Below are 14,166 nucleotides of genomic sequence, written 5' to 3'. Positions count from 1 at the left end.
GAATGGGCTCACATTTGGCACCTTCCTCCCCCCTATGGGGACCCCCTTTCCCTCCCCAGGATAGAGGGCAGGGAGGATCAGCCCCTTGCTTCCCCCGTCTCTGCCACTCTCCAAATTGGCGCAGAACTGGTTTCTCCCCAGAGCAGGCCCCGAGGCCTGCCAGCATCACCTGTGCCCACCTAAGGGGGGGCAAAAAAAAAGGGCCGGTCATTCCCCATTCCCCTTCGACCACGCCACCTAGAACTATGGGGGGAGGGGGACATCCTCCTGGGGGAGGGGGTGATCTGTCCTCATTTGCACCCATTCAATCCTATTTATTGAGCGCTTTCCATAGCCTCCCCCCTCTGAATCCAGAAAGATCACCCCGAGGAACAAATAACCTCTATTTGTGGAAAGAGCCTGGGTTTGGGAGTCAGTGGGCGTGGGTTCTAATCCCGGCTCCGCCCCTTGTCACCTGAAATCACTTCACTTCTCTGAGCCTCAGTTACCTCATCTGGAAAATGGGGATTAAGACTGAGCGCCATGTAGAACAACCTGATTACCTTGCTTCCCCCCAGCACTTAGAACAGTGCTTGGCACCTAGTAAGCGCTTAACAAATGCCATCATTCTTCTTATTATTATTATTAAAATGGGGATGAAGACTGTGAGCCCCACGTGGGACAACCTGATCACCTTGTATCCCCCCAGCGCTTAGAACAGTGCTTCTCACATAGCAAGTGCTTAACAAATACCATTATTATTATTATTATTGTTAAAAGCCCTACTGAAGGCCCACCTCCTCCAAGAAGCTTTCCCAGACTGAGCCCATTTTTCCTCAGCTCCCATCTGCACACCTCAACTTGTTCTCTTGCTCTTCAATTCCATCCCACACAGCGTATATGCTTATATCAAAATTCTACTTATTCATATTGATGCCTGTTTACTTGTTTTGATGCCTGTCTCCTCACCTCTAGACTGCAAGCCCATTGTGGCAGGGATTGTCTCTCTTTATTGCTATATAATACTTTCCAAGCACTTAGTACAGGGATCTGCCACTCAGTAAGCGCTCAATAAATATGATTGAATGAATGAAAGTTCTCCCACACACTTCGTATGGAGTTCTGTACCACAATAAGTGCCTAGTAAATACTATTGATGTTGATGATGAAGAGGATGATGATAACAATTGTCGTGAACACCCCAGTTCAAATCAACCAGGGCCTTCCTGAACTCGGGGAACCTCGGTGACATGTACTAGAAGTCAAGCCACACCTCTGATCACCAAGGTTACTGTTGAAAGAAGTTTTTTACTTAGTTCTAGCAACGTGCAAGGAAGTGACACATACACACTCTCACTCACTCCACTAAAGGTCCAATGCCAGTCTGTGGTCAAAGGAGCCTATTCTGCCAATGCTTCTTTCTCCTTCTAAGTGCTGCTCTCCTGGCAGTCTCTCTGCACCTCAGTGTGCCTCTGTCTGCATGCTTCTGGTGCCCCCCTGCTGTCTCCAGGTGGCCTCCTTTTCCAGCATGCCCTTTGCGATTTAAAGTGACTGCCTTTTATCTGCCTTAGAAGTGGCAGCTGGTGTTTTAAATGGCAGTCATTGATGGGTCCTGGCCCATTACTGGGTAGAACAGCGAGAGAAAATCCCTCCTCCCTCCATGCTTCATCCCCACAGGCCCGCAATCACCTGCCTCAGGTAAAGCCCAGCTTGCCTTTGCAAAGTCTCTTTCCTGGTGTTGTTCACGGGATCACAGTCTGTTACTATAAAGGCAGTGTATTGTGGGCTCACCACCATAATAACGATAATGAAGAAGTCTAAAGGAAATGGGAGGGATGTATCAGCCAGCATTAAGGAAGCCATACATACAGCCACAGATACATATTGGTAACACAGAATTAAACACTGCCATATATTTTTTTTACCTACACATCACACTGATCACACTAGCCTTCTCTCTGATCTCCCATCCTCGTGTCTCTCTCCACTTCAATCCATACTTCATGCTGCTGCCCGGATTATCTTTGTCCAGAAACGCTCTGGACACATTACTCCCCTCCTCAAAAACCTCCAATGGCTACCGATCAATCTGCGCATCAAGCAGAAACTCCTCACCCTGGGCTTCAAGGCTCTCCATCACCTCGCCCCCTCCTACCTCACCTCCCTTCTCTCCTTCTACTGCCCAGCCCGCACCCTCCGCTCCTCCACCACTAATCTCCTCACTGTACCTCGCTCTCGCCTGTCCCGCCATCGACCCCCGGCCCACGTCATCCCCCGGGCCTGGAATGCCCTCCCTCTGCCCATCCGCCAAGCTAGCTCTCTTCCTCCCTTCAAGGCCCTGCTGAGAGCTCACCTCCTCCAGGAGGCCTTCCCAGACTGAGCCCCTTCTTTCCTCTCCCCCTCGTCCCCCTCTCCATCCTCCCGTCTTACCTCCTTCCCTTCCCCACAGCACCTGTATATATGTATATATGGTTGTACATATTTATTACTCTATTTATCTATTTATTTATTTATTTTACTTGTACATTTCTATCCTACTTATTTTATTTTGTTGGTATGTTTGGTTCTGTTCTCTGTCTCCCCCTTTTAGACTGTGAGCCCACTGTTGGGTAGGGACTGTCTCTATGTGATGCCAATTTGTACTTCCCAAGCGCTTAGTACAGTGCTCTGCACATAGTAAGCGCTCAATAAATACGATTGATTGATTGATTGATTGATTGATCAATATGTGATGATAGACAAGGAAGTAATAATGGCATTTATTAAATGCTTACTATGTATCAGACACTTTTATAAGGAGGAAAGAATCAAGAACATGTCCAGATCCTCTAGGAGACTGGCATCCATAGTTTGACCACAGCATGGGACCAAGCTCTAGACAAAAACTTTAAGGCAACAGAGCTCCACTGTTGTCTAACCTTTTCTGGATTCTCATGTTTGTGCCAGATCGTGGATTTCTATCAGCATCATTTATGGGTCATATTCAATATAAAATGGCAAGACAGAACCACAAACATCTACCTATCCTGGATGAGGCACATAAACAAAATGAATGACAGACAGCAAGATACCCAATGATTGCTGTATGGTGAGCTGAAGTTGGGAAAGCAAAACAAGGACAGAGGAAAATGTTTCAATGAATCAGTAAATTGTTACCTCAGACAATACTGGATCTGAAAACTGGGAGTCGAATGCTAAAGATAGATCATTGTGGCATACTACAATAAAGAAATGAGTGGGTCTTTTCAAGGAGAAGCTGCAAAAGAATCAAGGAGAAACAAGGAGACCAAAGCAAAAAGAGCACCCAGCGCTGCACACATCAAACATGGCAGCACAATAAAGAACAGCATTGTTTTCTGGACACAATGTATGTAGTACTATGTATATATAGTCTCATACTCCACTACTTTCCTTATTTGTAATTTAGTTTAATGTCCATGTCCCAGAGTAGACTATAAGCTTCTTGTAGTCCAGGGTCATGTCTACTAACTCTATTGTACTATTTTTTCCCAGACATTTAGTACAATGCTCTGTACACACTAAGTGTTCAATAAATATCATTGATTGATTGGGGGAAAGAGAATCATGGTTGCTGCTCCCCAGCAAACAGTGGCAGGGAAATGTACTTAGTTGGGAACATGCGGACACCCCAGAAACACTTAGAATATTTCTGCTGGCAGCCATTGTGTTGGCAAGACTCTCTCAGTGACATGCTTTGCACACAGTAAGCATTCAATAAATATGATTGAATGAATTCTAGGAGTCAGAACTGTCACAGCTGAAATACAGGACATGCCATCAAAGGCCTCACCTCCACACTGGACTCAGGGTCAGGATCATCCAGCCTGCAGTCTGGAGCAGTAACATTTCCATCGACACAATCTAGGGAGAATGGTGGTAGATAGCAGCTCCACATCTTCCCTTCCGCTCCTTCTACTCTTATTTTTATCTCCTCTCCCCTTTACCCATTCCCATCTTTCCCCTTCCTGCTCTTCTTTTCCCTACCACCTCTCCCATGTTTCCCTTCTTTCTTTCTCCTTTTTATGTCCCTCTCTTTATATCTTAGTCTAAGTTTTCCTTTCTCCGTTTCTTTTCCCCCTCTAGTAGTAGTAGCAATAGGAAAAAAAATAAGTATCATGTTGTGCACTGTAACAGGTGCTTGGAAAGAAGAGAATTAAGAAGTGACACATTCACTGTCTAAAATGAGCTTACACTCTGCATCAGCATCAGCATCATAATCAATGGTATTTATTGAGCACTTACTATATGCAGAGCACACAGTAAAGAGCAACCTTGGGAGAGTCCCATGCAGCAGAGTTTGTAGATACGTTCTCTGCCCACAAGGAGATCACAGTCTAGAAAGGAAGACAAACATTAATGTAAATAAATAATTCGTAATATATAATTTGTAGCTATGTATATAAGTACCGTGGGGCTGAGAGTCAACTGAATATCCAATGGCAAAGGTCAGAGACCAAAGCCTGCTGTTGGGTAGGGACCGTCTCTATATGTTGCCAACTTGTACTTCCCAAGCGCTTAGTACAGTGCTCTGCACACAGTAAGCACTCAATAAATATGATTGAATGAATGAATGAATGACACAGATGGGAGAGGCAGCTGGGGAAAGGAGGGCTTAATAAGGTCACTGCCCTTCCCCTTTATGGCCCTACTCTCTTTGGTCCTGTTTAGGAGATGAGGTATCTTTTTTAAAAATTTTAAATTGTACTTGTTAAGCACTTACTGTGTGCCAGGCATTTTACTAAATTCTGGGGTAGAGAGAAGCCAGTCAGGCTGGACACAGACCCTGTCCCACATGGGGCTCACAGTCTTAATCTCCATTTTACATATGACGGAACTGAGGCACAGAAAAATTAAGTGACTTTCCCAAGGTCACAGAGCAGACAAGCAGTACAGCTCCCAGGCCCATGTACTCCCCACTAGGTCATGCTGTTTCTCATGGTTGCCTTTTGCTAGAGGGACCTGTTTCATAAGCAGCGTATCTCAGTGGCAAGAGCCCGGATTTGGAAGTCAGAGGTCGTGAGTTCTAATTCTGGCTCCACCACTTGTCAGCTGTGTGACTTTGTGCAAGTCACTTCACTTCTCTGGGCCTCAGTTCCCTTATCTGTAAAATGGGGATTAAGACTGTGAGCCCCGCATGGGACAACCTGATTACCTTGTAACCCCTGCCAGTGCTTAGAACAGTGCTTGGCACATACTAAGCGCTTAACAAATACCATAATTATTATTATAACGCAAATGCATACTAAGCTATTATCAAGTGATCTTTAAATTCCTTCCGGTTAAGGACTTTTCTCATACATATTTATTCGGTTCTGGAAATGTACCTTTGTGCATAAATAGCAGATCAACTCCAGAACAAGAAGAGAGGGTTGTATCTAACCTGTTCAGATCTGTGGAATCTTAGAAAAACAAATTCAGTCTGCGTTATTTTGCAGTCTTCTCCGTTAGTCTACTTGGTTATAGAATATGCTGTTCTTTAGAGTATTGTAAAGTTCTGACATCATTATTGTTCCCTAAGAAAAATAAGTCTAGAAGTCTTTGATTGCAAAAAAATTATTGTCTTTTTATATTGTAAATATCTCAGACACTATAAGGCAGGCAGAGAGTTGTAAAATGTCTATCTTTCAGAAGCTGGACAATAAAGAGAAAAATGAGTATCATCATGGGGTATAATGTGTACTGAAAACAAAATGTTCAATAAAAATTATTAATCGCTTCTAGTTCCTTTTTTTTCTTGTTTATGTAGGCAATAAATTCCAACTGATTTCATGTACACTTAAAGAAGAAAATATAAAAATATTATGAGCAAGCCATAGTAAAGCCAAGAGTCTTTTGCTAGTGATTCACAGGAGGATGGTTTTAAAGTACTGCATTTTCTTAATAACCCAGAACTTCAAAAGGGGTGTTAAGTACTTAATCAATAGGCCTGTCAATAGGTAGATGGTGATTAACTGCAAGATTTGAGGGAATTCACTTGACCTCACTCTGAACCTAACAGTGGAAATGATGGCAAAATGCAGGTTTTTGATTGGCAAGAATAATAATAATGATAATGATACTTGTGATATTTGTTAAGCAGTGAACTATTTGCCAAGAGCTGCAGTAGATACATGATAATGAGCTTGGACACAATCCCTGTCCCATATAAAGGATTTTTTTCACATAGCCTAATTAGGAGAAAGAACAGATATTGAATATCTATTTTGCAATAAGGAAATTTATGTACACAGAGGTTAGTGAATTGCCCAAGGTCACAAAGCAAACTAGTGGCAGAATTGGGATTAGAATCCAGATCCTCTGCCCCCAGACCCATGTTCTTTCTACTACAACTGTTCTTATCTTTAACTTGAGTTCTCTTTGTTCCATGGCTTTATAATAATAATAATGGCATTTATTAAGCGCTTACTATGTGCAAAGCACTGTTCTGAGCACTGGGGAGGTCGCAAGGTGATTAGGTTGTCCCACGGGGGGCTCACAATCTTAATCCCCATTTTACAGATGAGGGAACTGAGGCACAGAGAAGTTAAGTGACTTGCCCAAAGTCACACAGCTGACAGTTGGTGGAGCCGGGATTTGAACCCATGAGCTCTGACTCCAAAGCCCGTGCCCTTTCCACTGACCCACGCTGCTTACCAAAGTGTTGATGGAATTCAAGGGTAGAGAGAATGGTTTGTGTTTAAAACACAGAATTTTAAATGATGGGGATTATCAAAATCACGGGACTCTATTCTCCCTTTGTCAGGAAGGATGATACCAGTATGTACTAGATGAAAGAACACAGTAGTCAGGAGACATGGTTTCTAATTCTGGCTCCACAACATGCCTACTGTGTGACGCTTTAGGTAAGTCAGTTAACTTCTCTATACTTTGGTTTCCTCAGACTGTGAGCTCTATGTGTGACAGGGAATGTGTCCATCTGATTGTCCTATAAATACTTCAGAACTTAGCACATAGTAAATTCTTAACAAATATGGCAATAATCACTAATCACGTCCTCCTATACTTGGAAAGGGAAAATCCATTCTTGATTCCTCTTTACTATTTTCCTCAACCTCAGGCAGTCAGCATACCTGCTAGCAAAAAACTTGCATACAGTGAGCATAGTGAAGCTAAGGAATAAAATGCCTGCTACTATGGAATTTCCTTAGCAACAGAGTATCCCCACCATGTCCTTGAAGCAAACTGAAGATGTGAATGCAATAGTTACACTATATGCGTGTGAGTCGGAAGTGGGGGCGGACTGGGAGGGGCAGGGAGGGTGTTTGCATCCATTTTAGCAAAGGTGTGCAAAAGAGGATAGTACATACAGGCATATGTATTATTTTAATTATCATTATTGTGGAATATGTTAAGCATTTACTACATGCCAAGCACTGTACTAAGCACTTGCAAAGATATAAAATGATCAGGTCAGACACAGTCACAGCCTAAGTAGGAGGGAAAGTAGTTTTTAAATTTCCATTTTACAGAGGAGGGAACAGAGACCTTAATTTGAGAAAATGACATTACTGTCAATAAAATTATCTCCATGTGGCTGTAAGGACTAATGTGTGACCATTGCTCCCTGTCACATTGACTGCATTTAAAAAAAAATTACTGGATCTGTATTAATGGGTTTGTTCCATTCAGAGCCTGTCTGGATCTGTATTAATGGGTTTGTTCCATTCAGAGCCTGTCTCTGCCCTCAAATAATTTACAGCCTAATGGGGAAAACATGCTTGCAGATGAAGCACAAAAGGCATGATCTTTTTATACAAGAAAACTATATGGAGCAATATTAAGACCTATATAGTGTTTTCTTTGACCTTAAAAATGCATTAGATATCATTGACAGACCAAAGCCCTGAACCTACTAAGCAAATGTGGATGTCTGAAGCATTCACTAAGATTCTTGAGCTTTCCCATAATGGAATGGCCAGTTGAAATAGAATTACAGATATTGTATAACCAATAGATCATCCCCATTAAAATGAAGCAGCACTGTGGGGTAGGGTTAGTCCTGTTCAATGTATTATAAAACAGTATGACTTTTTACATATTGATAGAGTATGGCCAAAGCAGAATATCGATAATAATAGTATTTTAAGTTCTGCATCTGTAGCAAGTGCTAGGGTAGAAAATAGATAATCAAATCAGATACAAGTTCGGTCCCAGTTGGGGTTCCCAGTGTAAGAGATAGGAATAGCAAGTAATAATGATATTAATTGTGGTATTTGTTAAGGACTTAGTTGGTGCCAAACACTGTAATATGTGCTGCAGTAGATACAAGATAATCAGGTCAGGCATAGCACCTGTCCCACATGAAGTACACAATCGAAGGGAGTGGGAGAACAGGTATTTAATCCCAAAAAATAATAATAAAAATGATTGTGGCATTTGTTAAATGCTTACTATGTGCCAAGCACTGTAATGAGGATTGGGATAGATACACCGTAGTCATGTTGGATGAGTTCTTCTCCCTCATAGAGAAGCGGCATGGCTCAGTGCAAAAGGCCCGGGCTTTGGAGTCAAAGGTCACGGGTTCAAACCCCGGCTCCGCCAATTGTCAGCTGTGTGACTTTGGGCAAGTCACTTAACTTCTCTGTGCCTCAGTTACCTCATCTGTAAAATGGGGATTAAATTGTGAGCCCCCTAAGGGATAACCTGATCACCATGTAACCTCCCCAGAGCTTAGAACAGTGCTTTGCACATAGTAAGCGCTTAATAAATGCCACCATTATTATTATTATCATTATCATGGGGCCTCAAAACGTACCAAGGCACAGAAGAGCTAAGTGACTTGTGTGAGGTCACAAGCAGGAACATGGAAGAGCTAGAATTAAAATCAAGGTCCTTTTATTGGAGAAGCAGCATGGTGTAGTGGATAGAGCATGGGTCTGCGAGTCATTGGTTCTAATTCCGGCTCCATCACTTGTCTACTGTGTGACCATGGGCAAGTCACTTCACTTCTCTGGGCCTCGGTTCCCTCATCTGTAAAATGGGGATTGAAACTGTGAGCCCCATGTGGGGCAGGGACTGTATCCAGCCTGCTTTGCTTGTATCCACCCCAGCGCTTAGTACACTGCCTGGAACATAGTAAGCACTTAACAAATACCATGATTATTATTGTCAGTGCTTAGAACAGTGCTTGAAACATAGTAAGCATTTAACAAATACCATCATTATTATTCCCACTCCTGTGCTTCCACTAGTACACACAGAAACCAGGGCACATTGAAGTGAAGTGACTTGCCCAGTTTCACACAGCTGACAAGTGGTGAAGCCAGGATTGGAACTTTGGTCTTCTGATTCTCTGTCCTATGTTATTCTAACAAGCTCTACTGCTCTTCTAACTCTTCTCATTCTTTAACCTCCTCATTCCACTCAATTAATCATATTTATTAAGTGAATACTGTGTGCCGAGGACCGTGCTAAGCAATCGGGAGAGTAGAATATGACAGAGTTGGTAGATATGTTCTTCCCTCTCCCCTTCTCCTCCTCATTTCTCTCCATTCCCCAGTTTATTCCACCTTTTTTCTCCATCTTCACCTATATTTTTCTTCCAACCCCTTTTTTTCCTTTCCCACCCCTCACTCCCAAGTCTGCTCCTGACCTAATGAAAAGCTCCCTGGGCTACACCACACCTAAGGACTTAAATAACACAATCCCAGCCAGACACTTGTGTACATTTCCTTATGTTTTGCTGCTTCTACTCTCCGTAACTGACTCTCCGACTAGACCGTAAGCTATCAATCAATCAATCGTATTCATTGAGCACTTACTGTGTGCAGAGCACTGTACTAAGCGCTTGGGAAGTACAAGTTATGTGGATGTACTGCCAAGACCTCAAACTTAACATGTCCAAAACAACTTCTTATCTTCCCACCCAAACCCGGGTTTCCCCTGACTTTCCTGTAGACACCACCACCATTTTCCCTGTTTCACAAACCTGTAACCTTGGTGTTATCCTCGACTCATCTCTCATTCAACCCACATATTCAATCTGCCACCAGATCCTGTCAGCTCCACCTTCACAACATTACTAAAATCCTCCCTTTCCTCTCTAACCAAATTGCTAGCATGTTAATCTAAGCACTCATCCTACTTAACTTCTCTGTGCCTCAGTTACCTCATCTGTCAAATGGGGATTAAGACTGTGAGCCCCCCATGGGACAACCTGATCACCCTGTAAACTCCCCAGCACTTAGAACAGTGCTTTGCACAAAGTAAGCACTTAATAAATGCTATCATTATTATTATTATTATTATTATTATTATTATTATCCCAACCTGATAACTGCATCAGCCTCCTTACTGGGAACTGAATGATTTTGTAGAAAAATGATCCAGGCAGCAGAGTGAAGTATGGGCTGGAATGGGGAGAGACCCTGCCTTCTTTCTCTCCCCACTCCAGTCCACACTTCACTCTGCTGCTTGGATTATTTTTCCACAAAATTGTTCAGTCCATGTTTCTCCACTCCGAAAGAACTTCCAGTGATTGCCCACCCACCTCTGCATTAAACAGAAAGTCTGAGGCTTAAAAGCACTCAGGCACCTTGCCCCCTCCTACCTTACATCATTGCTCTCCTACTACAACCCAGCCAGCACACTTCAGTTCTCTAGTGGCTACGTACCCACTGTACCCCGTTCTCATCTATCTTATGGCTGACCTCTAGCCTACATCCTGCTTCTTGCCTGGAATGCCCTCCCTATTCATATACTAGTGATGCTCATTCTCTCCACCTTCAACACCTTATTAAAAACACATCTTCTCTGAGAGGCTTTCCTTGACTAAGCCCTCATTTCTTCTTCTCTCACTATCTTCTGCAACATCCTTCTCTCACTCCATTCATTCATTCAATCATATTTATTGAGCGCTTACTGTGTGCAGAGCACTGTGCTAAGTGCTTGGGAAGTGCAAGTTGGCAACATATAGAGACGGTCCCTACCCAACGACGGGCTCACAGTCTAGAAGGGGGAGACAGACAACAAAACAAAACATGTGGAATGGGACCTGTTTGCCCCCGGCGGGGTCAGAGGGGAGGCTAGTTACTGCCTGCTGAAATGAGGGGCTCCCGAGAGGGCAGCAGACGGCGAGGGGTGAACTACAGGTCCCCAGAGGGCAACTAGGAGGCAGAACTGACTGGATTGTACTGTTGGCATAATAATAATAATGATGGCATTTGTTAAGCGCTTACTATGTACCGAACACTGTAGCAAATAGGGCACAGGCCTGGGATTCAGAAGGACCTGGGTTCCAATCCCAGCCCTGCCACTTGTCGGCTGTGTGATCCTGGGCAAGTCGCTTCACATCTCTGGGCCCCAGTTACCTCATCTGCAAAATGGGGATTGAGACTGTGAGCCCCACAAGAGAGAGGGATTCTGTCCAACCCGATTTGCTTGCAACCACCTCAGCACTTAGTACAATGCCTGGCACAAAGCGCTTAACAAATACCACAAGTATTATCATTACTGTCAAGTGAAGGGTCAGTGCGCGGCATAAACAGTTGAAGCTCAGTGAGTATCACATATTAACTGAGCAAGCTGCAACCCCGCTGTTACGAGACATGAGCACAACAGGGCAGCCTGTCCCTGGAGGGATGTGCCCGCTGCCCCACGTAAGGGACGTAAACTCCTCCAGAGACCGAGACCGCAGGAGGCTACATTTACCTCTGTTTGGATTTTCACTGTTTATTCACCCTTTCTTCAGACCCACAGCACTTTTGTATGTATCCATAATTCATTTATTAATATTAACGTCTGTCTCCCCCTCGAGATTGTAAAACGTCTATCAACTGCTATACTGTACCCTTCCAACTACTTAGTACAGTGCTCCGCACATGTTAACTGCTCAATAAGTACAAGTTGATTGATTGATTTCCTCAACTCCCAACCCCCACTATTCCTCATCTACCACTCCTGTGAATAGCCCTGACTTGTTCCCTTTGCTCTTTCCCCTGACTCCCAGTACCACAGCACTTATGTATATATCTGCCATTTTATTTATTTGCATTGATGTCTGTTTATTTGTACCGATGTCTGTCTCCAGGCCCCTAGACTGTGAGCTCATTGTGGGTAGTGATTGTCACTCTTTATTGTTTTATTGTCCCTTCCCAAGCACTTAGTACAGTGTGATGCATACAGTAAGTGCTGAATAAATATGACTGAATAAATTAATGAATGATAATCTCCTTGTGGGCAGGGATCATGTCTGCAAACTCTATTATATTGATTTCTCCAAACTCCACACAGAATAAATACTGTTGATTTATTGATTGATTCTGTGTGCAGAGAATTATACTGAGCATTTAGGAGAATAAAATAGAATTTGTATACATCCCTGCCCTTAAGGATCTTACAGTCCAGCAGGGAGCACAGGCATTTACATCAACTGCAAAATCCTAAGAAACAGGTGGGCAACGTAGGTTGCAAAGACTGCATGGCAACTGAAAGAAATGCCTTCTGAATCATGACTTGGTGGCTCAGGATTACTACTATGCTGTGGACAGTTTGGCCGTGAACTGGTGAAGCACACGACAAACCTTGGGGTTCATTTTGCAGTGAGCTGCACCCCTGCCTCGTAATTGCCCATGGCATGCTTTGGGCCAAGGGAAGCATGACTGGCAGAGACAGGGGAGAAGACTGGTACTGCACAACAACCTCCACCATTATTCCTCGGTTCACGTTTGGGTTCTGAATAATAATCATTATTATTATTAATAATAATATTAATGAAAATAACAGTACTTGTTAAGCACTTACTATGTGCCAAGCACTGTTCTCAGCCCTAACATAGATATAAATTAATGAGGTTGGGCACAATCCCTGTCCCACATGGGGCTCATACTCTTAATCCTTACTTTACACATGAGGTAACTGAGATGCAGAGAACTTAAGCGACTTGTCCAAAGTCAGCCAACAGAAATGTGGTGGAGCTGGGGTTAGAACCCAGGTCCTTCCTATTCCCAGGTCCGCGCTCTATCAACTAAGCTATGCTGCTTCAGGACCAAGGCTGATTTGTCATTCCTGATGGCAGTGGACATTGTCACCATCATCATCATCCTCATCACCATCTCTCAGCCCAGCATTTCAGGATGCTACAATAAAAAGTCATTTCTCTGCCTCTTAAAACATAGTCTCACTTGTGGTTCTCATTACTGTTGCCATTAGTAATAAAAATAATGACAACATAATATATTTATGTGCCAAAGACTGTGTTCAACACTGGAGTAGATACAAGATATTAATATTGGACACAGCCCCTGTCCCACACAGGACTCTTTCTTAAAGAGAGAGGAAATCGAGGTATTTTATCCTCAGTTTACAAATGAGGAAACTTAGGATCAGAGAAATTAAATAATAATTATGGTACTTGTTAAGCACTTGACTATGTGCCAGGCATGGTACTAAGCACTGGGGTGGATAGAAGCAGATTGGATTGGTTACAGTCCATGTCCCACTTGGGGCTCACAGTCTCAATTCTCATTTTACAGATGAGATCACTGAGACACAAAGAAGTGAAGGGACTTGCCCAAGGTCACAGCTGACAAGAGGCAGAGGTAGGATTAGAACCCATGACCTCCTGACTCCCGGGCCCGGGCTCTATCAACCTCGCCAAGCTGCTTCTCAATAACTTCAAATGACTTCAAATGACTTGCCTAAGGAAACACAGAGGATATGTGGAATACTCCATACTAGAAACCATGTCTCCTGACATCCAATTCCATGCTTTTTCCATTAGGCAACCCTATCACCCAGGTACAAATGGCTTTACTTACTACAAACCTGGGTCAAATCACCTATTAATTGAAGCTTTTCAAGGGCTTTATTTTCTGAATGTATGCAATTTCTACTTTCCTTTTCCATACTTTATTCAGCAGATTCCTACACTGTAGTGAGGGTAGAAAACACAGAACAAAACAACAGCAGTGATTCATTATAAAAACTCATAGTAATATCAGTGCTAGTATTTATTAAGTGATTACCATGTGCAGAGCATCATACATAGCACTGGGAGAGAAGACACAGGTGGGTTTGAGACACAGTCTCTGCCTCCAGGGCTCACTACCAAGTGTATTTTAGACATTTACAAAATGCATGAGTTCAGTAACCAATTCAGAGTCCCAAAAGGAACATGGCTTGATGCAGATGAATGACAAATCAATAGATTTTTAATCATAGCTAAAC

This window comes from Tachyglossus aculeatus, chromosome 1 (genome assembly GCF_015852505.1).
Source record: "Tachyglossus aculeatus isolate mTacAcu1 chromosome 1, mTacAcu1.pri, whole genome shotgun sequence".
Classification (NCBI taxonomy): Eukaryota; Metazoa; Chordata; class Mammalia; order Monotremata; family Tachyglossidae; genus Tachyglossus; species Tachyglossus aculeatus.
This window is presented reverse-complemented; position numbering follows the sequence as displayed.